The sequence below is a fragment of the Mauremys reevesii genome, linkage group 1 (genome assembly GCF_016161935.1).
Source record: "Mauremys reevesii isolate NIE-2019 linkage group 1, ASM1616193v1, whole genome shotgun sequence".
In the NCBI taxonomy this organism is placed as follows: domain Eukaryota; kingdom Metazoa; phylum Chordata; order Testudines; family Geoemydidae; genus Mauremys; species Mauremys reevesii.
The window spans coordinates 208,239,774-208,261,042 of record NC_052623.1 but is presented as its reverse complement, the minus strand read 5'-3'; the positions used below and the strand labels follow the sequence as shown (position 1 = coordinate 208,261,042).

The 21,269-nt window shown below is 45.3% G+C and overlaps 1 long non-coding RNA gene across 2 annotated transcripts in view; it reads left to right on the top strand.

Annotated features, from left to right (window-relative positions):
* Positions 1 to 21,269, top strand: part of LOC120383493 — a 29,471-nt gene that overhangs the window by 3,656 nt on the left and 4,546 nt on the right. Inside the window, exons 2-3 of one of the 2 annotated variants that reach the window (XR_005588481.1) lie at positions 7,360 to 7,594; positions 12,656 to 13,800. This is a non-coding gene — a long non-coding RNA (uncharacterized LOC120383493). Of the gene's footprint in view, positions 1 to 7,359; positions 7,595 to 12,655; positions 13,801 to 21,269 lie in introns of those variants that run through there. The other variant, XR_005588480.1, reaches the window with a different exon arrangement.

Sequence of the window (21,269 nt, the reverse complement as noted above, 5' to 3'; positions counted from 1 at the left end):
ATGAAAGGTGTTCTTCCATTGCTGTAGTAAATCCACCTCTGAGAGGTGATAGCTAGGTCGATGGAAGAAATCTTCTGTTGACCTAGTGCTGTTTACATGGCCTTAGGTTGGCTTAACTACGTCTCTCAGGGGTGTGAATTTTGGCTTGACTTAACTTTCTAGTGTAGACCAGCACTCAGAGCCCAAGTCTCCAGGCTCAGGCTCATGGGGCTTGTGCTATGGTGCTGAAAATAGCAGTGTGTAGACATTCCTGCTCAGGCTTGGAAACCCAGTGGATGGTGTGGTTGTCAGAGCCCAAGCTCCAGTCTGAGCTGGAAGGTCTACACAGCTATTTATAGCACCAATGCTTGAGCCCTGCGAGCCCAAGTCTGTCAACCCAGGCTCAGACTCACTGCTGCGGGTGTTTTTTGCAGTGTAGATGTACTCATAGATGCCCTCATCGTTAACTATTTCTATGATGATTTTTGTAATAAAAGTGAAGATCATAATATCTGAATCACATGGCGTGGGGTAGTATCATAGGCACCAACTTCCTCTCTTTCCCCTGGGTGCTCGACCCCGCCCCTGGCCCCGCCCTCACTCCACCCCTTCCATGAGGCCCTGCCACGCCTCTTCCCACCCCTGCCCTGCCCCCATTCCAACCCCTTCCCCAAAGTCCCTGCCCCAACTCTGCCTCCTCCCTGCCCCTATTCCGACTCCTTCCCCAAATACCCACTCCAGCCCCGCCTCTTCCCCACCTCCTCCCCTGAGCGCACCATGTTCCTGCTCCTCCCTCCCTCCCGGAGCGTGCTAATGCCGGATGGGAAGCACTGGGAGGTAGGTGGAGGAGCAGGGATGCGGCATGCTCGGGGGGGGGAGGGGAGGAGGAGATGAGGTGGGGGGTGAGGGGAGCTTGGCTGCCAATGAGTGCAGAGCACCCACTGATTTTTCCCCGTGGGTGCTCCAGGGTTGGAGCACCCATGGAGTCGGCACCTATGGGTAGTATCTACGGCAGTTACTACCATTACCGTTTTAGCTGAAATATGCAGCTACTCTGGATTTCTGGGTGGATTGGGCAATGGTGGGTGGAGCATACTAGCACTATTTCCTCCACAATACAACTCCAGTGTCAGACTCACTGGGTGCAATTTCACCCTCCACCCACTGTTGTGCAGTTCTGAGCAGACCTCTACCACCTGTTGGCCTCAAGCAGAGTCCAGCCTCTGGTAAATCCTGAGCCCCATGTGACACTTTTAGCATGTCTCTTCAACTCAGCCTCATTGGTAAATAACAGATCTCTCCGTTTGCAACATTATGTTCCTGCAGAGATCTGGCTGCTGGGTCTGGAAAGCCAGGATTTTGTACAAGGGAGCACAATGAATTATTCCATTAAATATACATCACTGCTCTGTTCATTCTTTCAAAAGAACAGATTACAAAAACCAGAAGATGCATTTTAAATGCATTAAAATTCTAAGTAAAACAATGTCTTAAATACAATGGTCATGTTACATAAATCATATGGCTTTTCTACTCAGAAAGCAAAACTGTATTATTATATTATTATTTATATCACACCATATGCTAGGTCTGGAACTTAAACACTTTGAAATAGATAAGAAAACACAAGCTGTGTGACTCTCCTTTATTGTGTGCCTACGGAGTCACGGTTTAGCCATGGCCATCCTTCCCACTATTAAGTTGAAACTTAGATTGTCAAAGAAATCAGATAACCATTATAGATTCAGTCTCTGTCTCAGGGAACACTTCTTTAACATCTGCACCACAGATCTGCTGCTGGTTTTGTCCTGTCTGTGTACTAAGTCACTGCTAGCATTTATCCTTGTGTGATCACACAGTTGTTATTTAGACAAGTTGGTTGATTTATTTATTATGATCATATTGGCTAGCAAAGTAGCCACCTTTTTGGCTAGCAAAGTATGAACAAACTGCTCCCTAGTTGCTTTGAAAGTATTTGTTACTTGTATTTGTTGCTGTAAGTATTCAGTGAAGAGTTTGAACAAATAATTTTCACAAATTGTTCCCTTTGAGTCTCTCTTATTCATGTTGTTGATTTAGTGAGATGTACACGACACAAACACCAGACATGCCCATCGCAAACCTCAGACACCCTTTACAAAACTGAACATTCATAATATTGACTTTTAAAAATGACATTAAATCAGTTACATCCACTCCAGTACTACACAATCTGAGTCAGATCCAGCCTGAAAACATTCTGAGCCCAGGGTGGGCTTTAAAAACCCCATCCAGCCCTGATTCCAGCCCTTCCCAAATACTGGATTATGAATGAGTGACTTTGCAGTGTGGCTCTGAGGGGGGGTCAGTGAGAAAAGTAAGAGGAAGGATGGTCCAATAGGCACTAGCTTATTACTTGCGAGACCTATCTTCAAATCCCGGCTCTACCCCACACTTCTTGTGTGACTTAGGCTCAGATTCTTAAAGGTCGTTGGGTCCCTCTGTCCCACTGGACTCAGAAGCATAGGGCTGGGTCTGGCGGTGTATTCTCCCATACCTTTTGTAGTATGTTCCCCCACACAATACTCCCCTAAGGTTGCAAGCACATAACATTTGGGTATCTAGCTCCCACTGAGCTCAATGGGAGTTAGGTGCCTAAATGCCTTTGTGTATCTGGGCCTTAATTCCTCTGTTTCTCATCTATACAACGGGGAGAATAGCACTTCCTGATCTCACAGGGGTGTTGGGAGAATACACATGTTGCAGTCTGTGAGGTGCTCAGATACTATGGTGGTGCTTCAATATAAAATACTATAGACAGATACCAACACTGAGCTCAACACTGAGGGAGAAAGAGACTGCTCTTGGGTTAGAGATGGAGGAGATTCAAGGGGGAAGAGAATATAGCTGAAGCCAGGGAAAGGGGAAGGAAAGATTTAGATCTGAGATGTTACCACATGTGAGATCCCCTGGTAGGCTGGTTCTAAACCAGGGGCGGCTCTACGAATTCGGCCGCCCCAAGCAGGGCAGCACGCCGCAGGGGGCGCGCTGCTGGGCGCCGGTCCCGCGCCTCCATGGGACCTCTTGCAGCTGGTCCGCGGCTCTGGTGGAGCTTCCGCAGGCATGACTGCGGAAGGTCCGCCGGACCCGCCTGCCGCCCTCCCGGGAAAATGCCGCCCCACGTGCGCGCTTGGCACGCTGGGGTCTAGAGCCGGCCCTGTTCTGAACAGTGTTCCTGAGGCATGCTGCACCCGTGAGCTTTTGAAAGGCTGTAACATGATAAGAACATGATTAAAATAATATTGTCATAGGGGCTGGGGTGGGGGGTGTTGCACTGAACTGTTAAGTTTTCATACATTGGTGTGACCGTTTATTTGTTGGGGGCAGATGGGGCCTGAGCATGAGTGTGGGGAGAAACCCAACTCTTCTGTCAGGCAGAAAAATATCCACTTGCAGTGTCCCTTCCAGCTCTTCCCACAAGAGAGCAGCAGAGGCTCAGAACTGCAGGGTTGGGTCTGACAGTGTATCCTGGCATAGCTTTTATAGTGCAATTACTCTACAAAAAATCTTTGCTAAGGTTGCAAGCAGATATTGTTCCTTTCAGGAACATTGGAGTGAACAAATAAGCAGAAAATACACGCTAGAAAGAAAGTCAGGAAATGCACACCTAAACTGGACAAAAACATCCCAACCTTTCAAGTGTAGGAATGTGCAGAAGAGGCACCCAAACTACCTGAGCTCTGACCTTTGAGCAGTGCCAGCCTCCCAGTTACCCCGCTTTGCATGTAGAGTATCAAAAATGGGTGCCTCCAAATATGGCTTCTGCAGCCAAAGAAACTCTTTCAGCCCACTGCATTGGGAATGTTTTTCGATGAATTCCATGAACTTTGTTGGATGGAGAAGGGTGGGAAGCCCTAATAGTTCCCCTTGTCCTCTCCTTCTGCACCCCTGAGCAACTCTTGCGCATCCCCTCACCCCACAAACAGGTCTTCGTGGTGGTACAGTATTGTGTGACATCTGTGCACTATCAGCCCTTGACTCTCTTCTGCCTTAGTCCTGCAATACCCAGTCTGTGCTTGTGAATGCAGATTCCGTTGATCTCATGATAGCTAACCAGAGCCAATGTTCCCTAGCAACATTACTAAAGAAAATGTTAATAACTTTTATGTTTTCAAATTAATTAAGTAAACGTTGGTCCTGGGGACTAGATCTCAGCTAGGAGAGGCCTGTAAAAGTAGGTTTTATCTGTCTTTTCTTCTGTTTTTTTTTTTATTGTTTTTGCTCCAAAGTGGGGGTAGGGAAATTAGAAGACTTTTAACAGCTTCCCCACCACCCCCAAGATGATAAAACTAATGAGCCCTAGTGTTAATTCACTTTAAATTTTCTAGAAAATTCAATCTTGGCCTGAGATTTAACTTACCAGTTTTGAGGCCCCTCTGACTTTTACTGTGGATTTTTAGTGGGGGAGTCATAACTAGGTTTATACTGGAAACTCAGCTGCAACTTAACTATGGAGCAACTACTGTCATTCCATATATCTTCCACTCTTATTTTCAAAGTCCAAAGCAATGAGGCTTTTATGTTTTCCTTCATGAGACTGCCATGGACCCAAACACATGTCAGATGGTGTGATGTTCATGCACCGCTACAGGCTGTGGGCTGACTGGCTAAGCAGCAGTTCTGCAGAAAAGGACCCAGGGATTATAGTGAACAAGAAGCTGGATATGAGTCGGCAGTGTGCCCTTGTTGCCAAGAAGGCTAACAGCATATTGGGCTGCATTAGTAGGAGCATTGCCAGCAGATCGAGGGAAGTGATTATTCCCCTCTGTGTGGCACTGGTGAAGCCACACCTGGAGTATTGTGTCCAGTTTTGGGCCCCCCACTACAGAAAGGATGTGGACAAATTGGGGAGAGTCCAGCGGAGGGCAATGAAAATGATCAGGGGGCTGAGGCACATGACTTATGAGGAGAGGCTGAGGGAACTGGGCTTGTTTAGTCTGCAGAAGAGTAGAGTGAGGGGGGATTTGATAGCAGCCTTCAGCTACCTGAAGGGGGGTTCCAAAGAGGATGGAGCTCGGCTGTTCTCAGTGGTGGCAGATGACAGAACAAGGAGCAATGGTCTCAAGTTGCAGTGGGGGAGGTCTAGGTTAGATATTAGGAAACACTATTTCACTAGGAGGGTGGTGAAGCACTGGAATGGGTTATCTAGGGAGGTGGTGGAATCTCCATCCTTAGAGGTTTTTAAGGCCCAGCTTGACAAAGCCCTGGCTGGGATGATTCAGTTGGGGTTGGTCCTGCTTTGAGCAGGGGATTGGACTAGATGACCTCCTGAGGGCTCTGCCAACCCTAATCTTCTATGATTCTATGATGTAGAGGGTCTTGAAGGTACAATTTACTCAGTCACCACCACAACTCTTCCCACCCATTCTTTACAACAACAGAAGGAACAGGAGGGGGGCTGTGCTGTGTTCTCCCTTGTTGCCTTTGGTGGACTCTCCCCCCATAAACTCACCATGTTAGAAGACTTTTAACATTGGTTAAAAGACCATCGGCAGACCATCGGTTGCTGGTGTTTGAATTAAAATAACAATGGGAAGAGGAGCCTAATTTGAAATCCCTGAAGAACAAAGAGCCCAGGAGTTCAGGAGAGTTTTAATTTTAGTGAGGGGCCATTTAGGGTGCTGTGCTGGGGTTAAGAAAGGGTTTTCAGTAGCTTAATGGTAGGACAAATCCTGACTTACCCTCCTACCCCACTGCTGGGACTTCTCCGTTATCCCTGCACTTCACACCTACTATGAGCTACCTCAGTGTAGGCAGACAGAACAGGCGGGGTCCATGGGAGCAGGTGGACATGGAGTGGGAGGGACACAGGTAGACAGAGTGGGGAGGAGGGCATGGGGACAGGCAGACAGGAAGGGCCCCTGGCATTTCTTGTCTTTTAAGGTTACATTTTGCTTTCTGCATTGCTTAGAAGCCTCAGAAGCCCTGCACCTGTACCCCCCACCTGGCAGCTGGCATATATGCCAACCCTAATTTAACATGTGATCTCCAACAGATCAGCCCCAGGGCCACTGGGCTAGCCTACAAAGTATCACATCACTCACTCCAGGAGGGATCTGTCCTCCTCTAAGGATGCGAATGATGCTTCATCTCTAAATTGCTGCTGTACATGCGAAAGATGCAATTAGCTGCTGCAGGCTGGGCCTGTCTCATGCCTTGCCTTGTTTAACAGAGGCTTTAATTAAAGACCCCCTGATGTTAGAAAGCCACATTAATTATTCATCTGAAAACATTTACATAGAATCCCCCGATTCCCTTCTTCAATAAATTATCAACTTCACGTCTCCATAATTTATTGAAATGACTAAAAATACATTGTCTCAGCCTCCATCACCATCCCCCTTGCTCTGGCTTTGTCTCTTCAAAATGTGATGGGTTTGCTTTCTTAATGGTAAGTTATCCTAGTGCCCGGGAAGGAAGGAAGGAAGGAGTGAAAGACAGAAAGAATTGTCTCTATGCAGGGGTTGTGGAGATGGCTGTTGTTTTTCTTTCTTAAATATCTGTCATGAGCTGTGGTTTACAGCAGCTCAGCGACTGTGTTTGATGAGGTTAGTGCTGGAGCCCTAGCCTTAGGCTCCAGCTGAGAAGATGCATGTTCAATTCTTGGCTCAACCACACTTGCTGTATGACCTTGGTCAAGTCATTTAATCTATCCTGTCTTTCAGTTTCCTCTGTGTGAAATGGGGATAATACTACTTTGATGGTAAGGATAAAATCCATTAACAACTGTAAGGTACTAAGAGGAAGACCACATAAGTGCCTAATTAGATAGAACATTAGAACCTGCTTTATAGCAAACCACAGGGAAAGTATTGCCATAGGAACAGCCAAGTGAATGATTCACAGCAAGTAGTTAATCCAACACATTTCATTTTGTGACAGAATGGACTGTCACACAGGTAGGAGAAAAAGACCTCTGAGAAGCAGGAAATTAGAACTAGGGTGTAGGTCAGCTAACCCTAATTAACAGCTAAGCCTTGCAGAAGCTTCTGGAAGTGGGAGGAGTCAGGCGCCTATATAATTTGGTCCTGTTTGCTTCAGGGTTAGAGTCAATTTCAGGATATAGGGGTCTTCATGTGTATGCAATAGCACTAAGGCATGCATGACTACTCACCCAATGTCTTCAGAGTGGCTGGGCCAGGTGATGGGGGAAGCAGAAGGAGGCCTATGCTCATGAGTATTCTTCAAGTGGTAGTTTAGCAGCAATGGCTGAGGTTCTGGGTACTCATGATGTTGAGTTGGGTGAGCCTAAAGTTTGATGGTCATCTCCGCCTGGACTTCTGAGTGACCATATCTTGTATAGTCTAATCTGCATGAAATGTGCTTGTCGTGTCACTCTAGGGAGAAACATCAGGTTTTTCTGTGCAAAGACCCGTGAGGGATGACGGAGAAGATGGGAATCGGATGAAGGGACAAACTCTAACATACCCAGACAACCTGCCAGATGCTGTCTTCTTCACTGCCCATCCTAACCTGCTGTGTGCTACTAAGAACCTGAGCAGCAAGAGAGACTGGATGTCCTAGAACTGCCACACTGGACAATCAGGAGAGGCCACAGTTCCTCTGAGCTTCTGAGGTAAATGTCACTCAGTTTCTTTGAAATCATTTTACAGTTCCTCAGAAAGACATCAAGTGGCTCAAGCTAGAGTTGATAATAGCAGCCCCAAGATAAATTGGACAAACAAAACAAACAAAAGGAAGTATTTTTTCACACAACGCACAGTCAACCTGTGGAACTCCTTGCCAGAGGATGTTGTGAAGGCCAAGACTATAACAGGGTTCAAAAAAGAACTAGATAAGTTCATGGAGGATAGGTCCATCAATTACTTTTAGTCAGGATGGTTAGGGATGGTGTCCCTAGCCTCTGTTTGCCAGAAGCTGGAATGGGTGACAGGGAAAGGATCACTTGATGATTACCTGTTCTGCTTATTCTCTCTGGGGCACCTGGCATTGGTCACTGTCAGAAGACATGATACTGGGCTAGATGGACCTTTGGTCTGACCTGGTATGGCCTTTCTTATGTTCTTATGGATGTGTGAAAGGGTAACTTTTTGGTTCAGATACTGTGGTGTTGGGAGTCGCTAAGTAGATAACTATTATTCATTATTTATTATTTGTGTTATCATAGTGCCTAGGATCCTGGTTTGCCCTTGTTCACTTTTTTTTTAACTCCTCAGAGAGGCTAGCAATGGCAGTCTTATGGCTTCAAAGAGCTTAGATTTTTCAACACTAGTGGATGGCTCCTTGCTCAAAAACCTTTGCACTGTCTATGGGGTTGCTAGCTGCACTGATTGACCAGGTCAAGCCCATTTTTCTTAGAAATGGGTCAAAACTTCTGGATCCAAATTCATCAGCTTGACCCTATCTCTTATTTCTGGGCTCTCCCAGCAGCACCTGTGCATAGAAGGCTGAATGACCCGTTTTCTCCTCCCATATCTTTCTTTCTATGTGGTTCCTCCATACCCCCATGCCTCTTGCCCCCATTAAACACTTTACCACAGCTGATGTGGCATCTGTAGGGAACAGCAGGCTGGCTCCTTCCCGTGCCTTGTCTGGTGATACCCTGCACCTTCCATTATGTCAAGGAGTTTACAACTGGCTGTGACAGATCTGAAAGGGACAAGGAAATGTCACGGGCAGCACCGAGAAACTCCATCCAAGATCCTGTTCCATACGGGCAGGTGCAATTCCAGCTGTTCAGCTCTTGGCATAAGCTGGATGCAATGCTGCTGTCATCATAACTCTGATGCAAGGCAACCAAGCCCCGCCTATGAGATCTTGTGACTAGGGAGAAATACAGTAACTCCTCACTTAACGTTGTAGTTATGTTCCTGAAAAATGCGACTTTAAGCGAAACGATGTTAAGTGAATCCAATTTCCCCATAAGAATTAATGTAAATGAGGGGGTTAGGTTCCAGGGAAATTTTTTTCACCAGACAAAAGACTATATTATATATATATATATATATCTACACACACACAGTATAAGTTTTAAACAAACAATTTAATACTGGTACACAGTGATGATGATTGTGAAGCTTGGTTGAGGTGGAGGAGTCAGAGGGTGGGATATTTCCCTTACTGCTAAATGATGAACTAGCAATTGGCTGAGCCCTCAAGGGTTAACTCTCACACTCTACAAGGCAGCAGGAATGGAGGAAGATATGCACATTTCCCCTTTAAGTACACTGCCTTGTTAATTAGAACAGCTTGCTGAGACCGAAGCTGCTGCAAGCGCCCTCCATCTTGAGCCCTGCTCTATGGAAGATGGGGTAAGCGGGGTGCAGGAGCAGGGGGGAAGGGGACACCCTGACATTAGCCCCCCTCTTCCTTACCTTCCCCCTGCACAGCAAGCAGGAGTCTCGGGGAGCAGCTCCAAGGCAAAGGGCAGGAGCAGCACATGGCAGTGGCGGGAGGGACAGCTGCAATTACTAGCCTGCTGGGTGGCTGCAGCACAGGGAACTTATGGGAGGGGGAGTTGATAGGGGGGCTGCTGATCCACCCTGGTTCCAAGCCCCCACCAGCTAGCTGCAACGGGCTGCTCTTCCTGCAAGCAGTAGACAAAGCAGGCAGCTGCCAAACGACGTCAGAAGGGAGCATTGCACAACTTTAAACGAGCATGTTCCCTAATTGATCAGCAATGAAACAACGTTAACTGGGATGACTTTAAGTGAGGAGTTACTGTAGTGGGGTAACAGCATCCCAAAGCATAGCACTGGCACTAGAGAATCATGCACTGGTATTTCTTCCCGTCCTGTTGATATTTGGGAAGAGGCAGGGTGGGGATTAATGTGTGGAGAAGGAAAATGGTTATTTATTTAAAGGTAGGGTGACCAGACAGCAAATGTGAAAAATCGGGACCGGGGTGGGGGGTAATAGGAGCCTATATAATAAAAAGACCCCAAAAACGGGACTGCCCCTATAAAATCAGGACATCTGGTCACCCTATTTAAAGGTGATTGTGCATTTAAAAAAGGGCTGTTTACAATGCTTCCTTCATGGGTAGGAACCAAGAGGGTGGTGTCCAGAAGTAAGAAGCGACTCCCTGACAATGGAGGGGAGTTTACAGGGGAGATATTGGTAACACCTAAGTTACAAGGTATAATTCTGCTGTGGCTAGCAGTGTTACTTGCATCAAGTGTCACAACTGGGTATTAAGGATTTTTGCAATAGAGAAATGGGACAGAACTCTCTTTCCACTGAGGTTTTAGGATTTTCTTAGTGTATGAATACCAAGAACCTAATCCTGCACTCCCAAAGCGCCCACTGATTCCAGTGGGTGCACATTTCCTGAGACAGCGATACGGATTGTGTGTTAATATTATTTACCAGGAATATCTGGGGCTTAGACCCTCTTGAAAAATAAAATTCCAGATCCTTAATGGTGTTACACCAATTTACACTACTGAGAATCTGGCCCTGAATGTCTGTATAGCAAGAATAGAGGAAAGCAACTTAAAAGATCAAACAATCTGTGTACTTGTCAATTCAGAATTAATCGGGACTAAGACAGAGAATACAGGTGGCCACTTCTAGTGTTACTACATCTAAATGTCAAATGGCAAGAGAAGACTATCTTGATTTCCACCTCCCCCCACACACCCAACCTTCCTTCAGGAAAACCCTAGCTTTGTCAGAGGCTTTACTGCCAAGAATTGAACAATGCACCCATAAACTGTTGTGCAAAGACTCCTATTGTCTCCACAGACAAAGCAACTTAACACAAGGATGTGAGCTGTAGAAGCCTAGCATATTACTCCCTGGCTTTCAAGAAGTTCACTTCTCAGAAGCCACACCAGCTTCTATGATTCCCACAATAATGTCACCGAAATGGCTACGACCAGCAGCACAAGTGAGACCTGGGGCAGCTCTCACCCATTTTGTGTGCTGCAAAGTGCATGAGTATCCAGATCCTGTGTGACACTATTGAAATCAAAATAGGTTTCCTTTAATTGCTGCTACAGAATGTGCTCTATATCGCACGAACATTTAGCTGATCCAGGAGTGATCAAACTGAAGCGAAAATAGCCTACATCAAAAGCCCTCTGTTCCAAATGGGAAGGCTTCACCAATGGGCCTCACTGTTTGAAAAGCTCATGAGAAATTAGCCAAGAGAAGAGTGTCTAATATATTCATTATTTATGGAAAGTAACTCAGTCACCTCCAAGCTGATAATGTCCTGTGGAGACAGGGGAAATCTGCTGACACAATTCAGCATCAGGCATGAGACCAACCCTTAGAAAATGAGTTGTGACACCCAGCTCTCCCTGGCACCAGTGACGTATTGTTGCTGCCTTCCAGAGGGACATAGCAATCTAACGCCATCCCTGTATGAATTGGTGGTTCAACAGATTGCACACAAATTAACCATCGGTAAAAATGTTACTTACATCCAGGTACCATTTTCAAAAGTGATTTAGGAGCTTAAATCTCCTGGACTTTCAATGAGACTTGGGCTCCTAAGTGCCCAAGTCACATTTGAAAATGGCACTTAGGCATTAGTAAAAACTTGACCCAAGGTCTGTGTTTTTGTCAACTTTAATTCTGAAGTAAGGTGGCCAGGTGTTGCTTTCCTTGGGAACATCTGAGCCTGGAGAACACTGTGAAAATGGAACGCTGGCTGCTATAAAGGCAGCTGTTATATCATCCCGTATACATAAGGAACAAACTATGCTGCGTTCACTCTAGTTTATTTTTATCTCGGACTAAGGAGACGCATAAACAAAATAACATGAGAGAGATCACACACCAGGGCTCAACACACACCATTCCCTGTCCAGACTTGAACCCATAATGGTAGCTGCCTCCAGCAGCCCCTGCATATCGACGCTTCTATAGTTAAAGGTACGGTACGCAGTAGACAGACTATCTCTAAAGGTACACAGTGTGATGATGGGGCACACAAACCCCACACTGGGCAACAAGGGGTTGAGGAGCTGCTTGGGGCTCAGGCAGCTCTGCTCTGCCACACATGGAAGTCATGCACTGGCTGGAGGAGGAGCTTTAAAAGGGGAGCAGAGCAGCTCCCTCGTTGGCAGGGCAGGGGAGAGAACAAACCCTCAACCCTTAGTTCCTGATGAAAGGTGGGAGCTTCCTAAGCCACTGCTGCCTGAAGGCTCCTCCTTGAGGGAAAGAAGAGCCAGATTCTGACATGCCTTGAGAGGGAATCATGTCCCTCTATTTCCTATAGACTCCACTTTTTGGTGTTACTTCCCCTTGCTTTTTGTCAGTGGACTACCCTGGAAGGGGAGAGACTTTAAAGTGACCTGTTCAGAGGGCCAAGTTGCAGGAAGAGGCAGATCATCACAGGGAGGGAGTGACCATTGGCAGGAGGGACCTGATAGGAAGAAAGCTGCTACGCCATCTCTGCCCACAAGGAGGCACTAACAGTGAGTCAACCCCATCACAACAGCTACCTGCTACATCAACCATCCTGGGGGTAAATACGGATGGGTGCTGTGAATCACACCAGGCGCAACAAAGGGAACTTTAGAGGAAGTAATGTCTTATGGAAATTAAAAAAATATATGCAACCAAATTTGAAAGAGGCAGAGAGCAGGTTCTGGTGTCTGGCATATAGCTCACAGCTCACTTGGCAGTCAGCAGTTCCATGCACAATGTGTCTCATTTATTTCAGGACTTGATCAGCTTTGTGCGCTGAATCCATACCTCAGGAATCTGCTGCATTTCAGTTTCCCCAGATGATTGACGTGTGATGGTTTGAACATTCTTTTGATCTTCTGAACAGCATTCTCCACTCCGGGCATGCTCTTGTCACATACTCTGAATCCTCCTCTGAGCAGCGGTCAAATGGAAATCTTGTGTATCTAAACGTCAGCTAATGCATATTGCACCAGACACACACAGTATGTGTTCACAAGTCTCCAAAAGCAACTGCAGAAGCATGACCTAACACTTGAGACCATGTCAGAACATGCTGCTTTTACAATCCATGCTTTGAGGGGGAGAATCGCTTCCTGGGGGATGGAAGAACATTAAAGGGATGAACAGGAGAAAATGGGGTACATTCAACAAAGAGAGCAATAGCCTCTCTATGTCCCAGTCAGCTGTGAGAGAGGAAATCCAGCAGAGTTCCCAAACAATAGTTTTCAGTTGGCAAACTTGTCTCTGAAACTATACAATTGTTCATTGAACCTGGATCCTGACATGGACATGTTCATTAGCAGTGAGGCAAGCAAGGGCTCAGATTTCGACTCAGTCTTGAATGCCATGAACTGCTTGCAAACATCTGTCTGATCCACGGTGGCTTTCTTGAGAATAGTTATTAGCATAATAACCACGCCGCAGAATGAAAGCCAGGGCTCATGCGATGGTGACAATGCCATGCTGAGAATTAAAATAAAGATCCATAAGTGCCTGTATAATCTGCTGAAAACTTATCTGTGAAGTGCCTACTTGATCACATCTCCTCGTCTGCTTCAGGCCCCCGGGTTGGACTGATTGACTGGAGTCCCAAGAATACTGTTGCAAAACAGTTCAGCATTCAAAGCTTCCACAAGGAGAAGATAAGGAAGCCAGAAAGCAGCCATACTTCTGCTTGGTATCCACTGGGGCATTGTGTCTTTGTGATTTAAGAATACAGACTATGACAAAGGCAGCAAATAAGACTCAAGCAATTAACACCATGCATCATACCTTCTATATGCTCCAGGCTATGGCTTTTTGTGGTAATATTGGTACATAGCAGAGATGTATGGATTATTCAGTGTGAATGTTATTCCTTCCAAATTAACTCCCTCTTCTGTTCATTACTTGTTTGGGACCCAGTCATGATCTCTTTGAATGCATCTGTTCATAAGAATTGCACCAAACAGTTATGACAGTTTTCAGACTGTGCCAGTAGGTTGTTTGCAAATGGTTTCAACCCACTTAGTGCTAGTTGTTTGTGATTTGTGGTTGGCCTCTTAAGTGGAATTTCTGCTTTCTGATTGGATGACAAGAACTTCTAAAACAGGAAAATAACAAATCACTTCCTACGGTAAACTTTGTGGACAAATAGTTATGAATGCTAAAATTCAGAATGTTCTCAGGATTATCCACCCTGTGATTGTCCGAATACCTGCAAATACCAATAAGACATCATGACTAAAGCAAATCAAATGCAGGGCTCTGATTCTTGAAACAGGGCTTCTGCTATTCAACCAATACTAGTAATACTCACTTTTTTGGGCACGGGGGGTGGGAGGAGAATCTGTGCAGGATGTAGGGACTGAAATGTGCTTACAGTACACTGGTTGCCAATTATTTAGAACAATTTTCCCCAACAAAACACACTTCCCTTTCCTTGAAATATTAACACCTGATTTCACAAAATTGTTCTATCTCCCAGGTACAGGGCCAAGATCAGCCTTGGTGAAAGTGAGCATAACCCCAGTGACATCACTAGAAGTGCACACATTTATGTCAGTGCTGAATTTAAGCTACAGCCGAGAACGCTTCTGATTTTATATGGTGGTTTCTGTGACTACTCGCAGAATAGTTTAGGCAGAAGTACTGACAATAAAGGAAATGGGGGTGGGGTGTCACTGATTAAAATGCAGCCTTGAAAACACTATGACATTCTTAGAACATAAGAACGGCCGTACCGGGTCAGACCAAAGGTCCATCTAGCCCAGTATCCTGTCTACCGACAGTGGCAAATGCCAGGTGCCCCAGAGGGAGTGAACCTAACAGGTAATGATCAAGTGATCTCTCTCCTGCCATCCATCTCCATCCTCTGACAAACAGAGGCTAGGGACACCATTCCTTACCCCCCTGGCTAATAGCCATTTATGGACTTAACCACCATGAATTTATCCAGTTCTCTTTTAAACGCTGTTATAGTCCTAGCCTTCACAACCTCATTCTTGAAAATACTATGAGCCCACTTCAGCCTCTGTTTAAGCAGGTGCAAATACTTTGGCTTCCATGGAGTCCCACCTACTTACATGATTTGTGAATGTGGCTCTGTGCTTGTGCATAGCTGAAAATTGTGTCCGGTTTCTGAAACCAAGTGTTCAAGTCCAAAGATAAAGGGCTAGAGTCAGTGCTGCAGTGTGTCAACCTGGGCTAGCCAACCATGGGAGGATCTTTACGTCGCATAGAGCCTGCTCCTATAAACTCTCATCCCCCCCAGCTGTTGGCATGGGGAATATGGTTGGGGAAAAGGGCCGGTAGCTAGAACATCCCAACACTCCAAGACCTACAGTTGCCATATTGGTTGCTGGAGCAGCCTATAAACCAGCTAGTAAGTTACACCTGGGGGCTGGTCTGGTACACAGACAGCCCAGCATTGGAAGAATGCCAAGGCAACTTGTGCTTTTCTGACACAGTTATGCTCTGCACTCCTCTGCCACAGATCATTATGTTAATAAGAATCATTATAACCTTAAAAAATTCCAAATCCCAAATTCTCCCATGGATGGGGCTCTTTACCTTAAAAGACCATTTTGTGTCGCTAACAACACTTCATAGGGAAACTCTGCTGTACTTTTCTCTGTATCAATCTGCGGGGGAGACCTTAACTGTCTGCAGCACCCCCTAGCCATGCATTAATTGCATTATAATCACTGCTTGAGTAGATCTGAGCATTTAAATAAAACAACAACACAATCCTAGCCGTCTGATTTCATTGCCATAGCGTCTCTCCCAGCTTGGAGCTGTTGACTGTGCTCCTTCCCCAGGAAGTCACGCCACCATTCTCCCTCCCTTCTCTTCTCCCTCCCCCAGTCGGGGAAAGGCTCCCTGTTTTTTAAGTGGGAGCAGATCATGGCAGATGTATGTTCTCCTCTGGGACTCGACCACCATTTGGTCTAATTACTCCTGACATGTTGCTGTTGCTATTACGGAAGAAATGTCAGGAGAAATTAGACTAAGCGGTTGCATGTAAAGCAGAGAGAACCCAGTACAGTGTTTCACTTTCCTGAAGAAGCTCTCATTGCCAAACTTTGCTGCTGCTGCTGCTTTTCCAGCAGAGAGATGGAAGGGAACTGAAAGAACATGAAAGTGAGAGGCTGGTCTGTGTGGACCAACCTTACCATTGTACTGAGAGAGCTGGAAAGCATTTTTGGGTGGTTCTGTTGTTGAAGCTAACATGTCAGGAGAGCTTTACAATGGACATCGGCTCTTACGAAATCCTGGCCAGTCTACCATGTAGTGGAAACAGCGGGTAACTTTGAGATTCAATGTTTGGAGCATTGAAATCCCACTCTAAAATTTTTTGGAGTCTGGAGCAGAGATTTTGGCTCAGCTCATTATAGAGGAAGGAGTCACTTGCATGTTTTGTTTCCAGATCTGAACTTCACTGCTGTTTAGCAAAGAAGCTGGGCTCTAGGGTTTTGTTTCAGGCCACTTCTCTACTTAAAACAGAGAATCATGGAGCAATCCAGCCACTTGATGGTAATGCTTGCTAAGTTCTGTGTATAAATCTTTAGTCACAGGTTTTAGCTGCTTAGCTATGTTACCTTTCCTTGTACCAAAACATTGTTGAAAAGGCAGGGGAAAATGTTTTGTGTGAGTGCAATATTTAACACATTCACCCTAGCCATCCCTTCCTTTTATAATTCATTTTAACATGCTTGAATTACAGTGCCAGCATTAGGACCCTGCAGAAGCCCAGAATTTGCAGCAACGTTCAAGAAACTGAAAAGTTTAGCTAGAATGGGGCAAATACTGATTTTTTTTATGAATATTCATTTAAATTTCCAAGTGAATTCTTTTGGAACATGCTTGCACCCCTCTCCTGTTTAAGTTCTGCAAATATGTGAGCAACTGAGTTTTAGTGACAAAAACATTTGTGGAGAATGAATTTCAAGTGTATGCCCGAAGGGGTTTTCATAGAAACTAGATTTAAAATCTGCATGTAGACGAAGTCACACATGAGTTTGCATGTTCACTGGTCAAGTGAGAACATAAACAATATCTGCCTGTTACAGAGTAGCAGATGCTTGGGTGCTAAAGAGAGCTGCAGAGCTATTCTGCTGACTCATTCTGGAAATCAGATGAGATGGATCATATTAATTCCAACTCAAGAGTTTTTCCAAGGTAGAAGGAGCTAGCAGGATCCTGCAGGGATTAGCCAGTGTCAGAAAGAAGTTCAGGCTGAGATGTGTTTGTTATTTGTTTTCAGTAAATGAAACTCCAGGAAGTGGGTAAGTTTGGACACTACATACTGCATGTAGGTAGTGTGTAGGATCAGGATAGAAATGCCATCTGCTTACAGTGACTTTTCACCAGCTAACAGCTTGTCTGCACACACGCCTCCTCTGCTTTAGCTAAACTGATGCAAACCTCTGCATGGGGCTTGAGTTTTTGTTACCTTGATCATCTTTGATCAGCCTCATGATCGTCCTCCCACTGTGTGATTAACGAGGGGGTAGGGCTGACCTAGGAGAGAAGGGCTTAAAAGCCAGAGGCTAAGTGATGCAGAGGAGCTAGCAAACAGGGGACAGCAAACGGGAATTTGAGATGGAGTTTGTAGGAGGGTATAATCAGTATGATTAGGAAAGGATGTACCACTAGTGCCAATACTGCTCCTGTCTCCTCCTCTTGCACTTGTATCCAGACACTGGCCATAGATCATAGAATAGAACCACAGAACTGGAAGGGACCTCGAGAGGTCATCTAGTCTAGTTCCCCTGCATTCATAGCAGGACTAAGTATTATCTAGACCATTCCTGACAGGTGTTTGTCCAACCTGCTCTTAAAAATCTCCAATGATGGAGATTCCACACTCTCCCTAGGCAATTTATTCTAGTGCATAACCACTCTGACAGTAGGAAGTGTTTCCTAATGTCCAGCCTAAACCTTTTTTGCTGCAATTTAAACCCATTGCTTCTTGTTCTATCCCCAGAGGTTAAGAAAAACAATTTTTCTCCCACCTCCTTGTAACCATCTTTTACGTATTGGATAGATGCCTCTACCCAGATCCTGGTGTGGATTTGCAAAGACTATGGCCCGCATTTCCCTTTCATAGAAAGCCAGGCTGGGGAGACCATGCAGTGTGAAAGGTGTCTGCTGGTGGAATCTCTCAGGAAACAGGTGGGAGAGCTACAGGAGGAGGTGTCTAGGCTGAGGAGCATCTGTGCCCATGAGGAATTCCTTGGAAATATTCAGATGGAGACCTCCAAGGCTGAGGAAGCTATTCAACTAGGGAGGATTGCTGGCACACCACCGGGAGAGGCTCTGTCACAGGAAGGACACTGGCTGCTGGCTACTTCGGGCAGCAGGCAGTGCTCCACTCCTGCTCTCAACCCACTGACCGTTGCTACCCTGGCAACAAGGGATGAGGAGTCATCCCCCAAAGGTGAAGGAGGAGAAGCTCTGTACCCCAAGACTGGGAGAATTGTGTCCACCATCCCAAGAGGAAATGTAGGGTAGTGATGGTTGTTGATTCTTTTCTGAAGGGGATGGAGGCTCCCAGGGGTCAGCCTCACATGGTATCCTGGGAGGTGTAGTGACTGCCACGGGCCTGTATCTAAGATGTTACAGAGGGATTGTTGAGGATCATTGTGCCCTCTGACTACTTCTCCATGCTACTCTTTCATGTGGGCAAAGTTGATACTGCAGGGTATGACCCTGAGCAGATCAGAAGTGACTACAGGGCTCTGGGAGTAAGGGTAAAGGAGTTTGGAGTGCAGGTGGTGTTCTCTTTGATCCTTCTGGTCAAAGGTAGGGGCCCAGGCAGAGCAGATGCATCCTGGAGGTGAAGGCCTGGCTGCGAGGATGGTGTCGCAGGAGGGCTTCGGCTTCCTTGACCATGGGATGCTGTTCCAGGAAGGACTGCTGAGCAGAGATAGGCTCCAACTATTGAGGAAGGCAAAGAGTATCTTTGGATACTGACTGGCTAATCGAGTAAGGTTTAAACTAGGTTTGAGGGAGGCAGGAGACAAAAACCCACAGGTAAGTCAAGAACATGGAGACCTGGGTCAATGGTTGGATTCTGGGGGGAGCATGAGTCATTGTAACAGGGATAAAAGAGAGACAAGAGGGAACATAGAAGGGCAATCAAATCCGTATCTTAGATGTACATATACTAATGCAAGAAGTGTGGGGAATAAACAGTAAGAACTAGAAATACCAGTGAATAATCACAACTATGACATAGTTGGCATGACAGATAATCACATGACTGGAATATTGGTATAGAAGGGTACAGCTTGCTCAGGAAGGACAGGCAGGGAAAAAAGGGATGAGGTTTTGCCCTGTATACCAAAGATGTATTCACTTGCAGTGAGGTTGAGATGGAAATAGGAGACAGACTTGTTGAAATCTCTGGGTAAGGATAAAAGGGATAAAAAAACCAGGGTGATGTCATGGTAGGTGGTCTACTAGAGACAACCTATCCAGGAAGAAGAGCTGGATGAGGCTTTTTGTAAACAACTAACAAAACCATACCAAGCACGGGACTTGGTGGTAATGGGGGACTTCAACTACCCCTCTCTGTTGGGAAAGTAACACAGAAGGGCACAGAGTAGCCAACAAGTTCTTGGAATGCATTGCAGACCATTTTTTTATTTCAAAAGGTGGAGAAAGCAACTAGGGGAAAGGCTGTTCTAGATTTGATTTTGACAAATAAGGAGGAACTAGTTGAAAATTTGAAAGCAGAAAGCAGCTTGAGCGAAAGTTATCATGAAATGGCAGAGTTTGTGATTCTAAGGAATGGTAGGAGGGAAAACAGCAGAATAAAGATAATGAATTTCAAGAAGGCAGACTTTAGTAAACTCAGGGAGTTAGTACATAAGATCCCATGGAAAGCAATTCTAGGGGGAAAAACAGTTCAAGAGAGATGACAGTTTTTCAAAGAGACATTATTAAGAGCACAAGAGCAAACTATCCCACTGCGTAGGAAAGATAGGAAGTATGGCAAGAGACCTCCTTGGCTTAACCAGGAGATCTTCAGTGATCTGAAACTCAAAAAAGAGTCCTGCAAAAAGTGGAAACTAGGTAAAATTATGAAGGATACATGTAAAAAATCAATACAAGCATGTAGGGTCAAAATTTGAAAGGCCAAGATACAAAATGAGATTAAATTAGCTAGAGACATAAAGGGTAACAAGAAAACATTCTACAAATATACCTGAAGCAAGGGGAAGACCAAGGACAAGGTAAACCCATTACTCAATGAGGGAAGAAAGAGAATAAGAGAAAATGTGAAAATGGTGGAAGTGCTAAATGACTTTTTTTGGCTTCACTTTTCACTAAAAAGTTTACTAGTGATAGGACATCTAACATAATGAATGCTAATGAAAATGAGGTAGAATCTGAGGATAAAATAGGGAAAGAACATGTTAAAAATTACTTAGACGAGGAAGATGTCTTCAAGTCACCAGGGCTTGATGAAATGCATCCTAGAATACTCAAGGAGCTGACTGAGGAGAAATCTGAGCCATTAGCAATTATCTTTGAAAACTTGTGGAAGATGGAAGAGATTCCAGAGGATTGGAAGAGGGAAAATACAGTTCCAATCTGTAGAAAGGGGAATAAGAACAATCCAGGGAATTACAGACCAGTTAGCTTAACTTCAGTACCCAGAAAGCTAAAGAAGCAAATAATCAAGCAATCAATTTGCAAACATGTAGAAGATAATATGGTGATAAGTAACAACATGGATTTGTCAGGAACAAATCCTGTCAAACCAACCTTATAGCTTTCTTTGACAGGGTAACACGCCTTGTGGAGGGGGGGAAGTGGTAGATGTGGCTTTAGTAAGCCTTTTGATACTGTCTTGCATGACATTCTTATAAACAAACTAGGGAATTACAGCTTGGATGGAGCTACTATAAGGTGGGTGCGTAACTGGTTGGAAAACTGTTCCCAAAGAGTAGTTATCAGTGGTTCACAATTAAGCTGGAAGGGGATATCGAGTGGGGTCCTACAGGGATCAGTGCTGGGTCCAGTTCTGTTCAATATCTTCATAAATGGTTTAGATAATGGCATAGAGAGTACACATAAAGTTTGTGGACAATACCAAGCTGGTGGGGGGAGAGGGAGATTGCAAGTGCTTTGGAGGATAGGATTCAAATTCAAAATGATCTGGGCAAACTGGAGAAATGATCTGAAGTAAATAGGATGAAATTCAATAAGGACAAATGCAAAGTACTCCACTTAGGAAGGAACAATCAGTTGTACACATACAAAATGGGAAATGACTGCCTAGGAAGGAGTACTATGGAAAGGGATTGGGGGGTCAGAGTGTATCACAGGCTAAATATGAGTCAACGGTGTGTAAGCAGAGTCTGAATGAGCTCTCC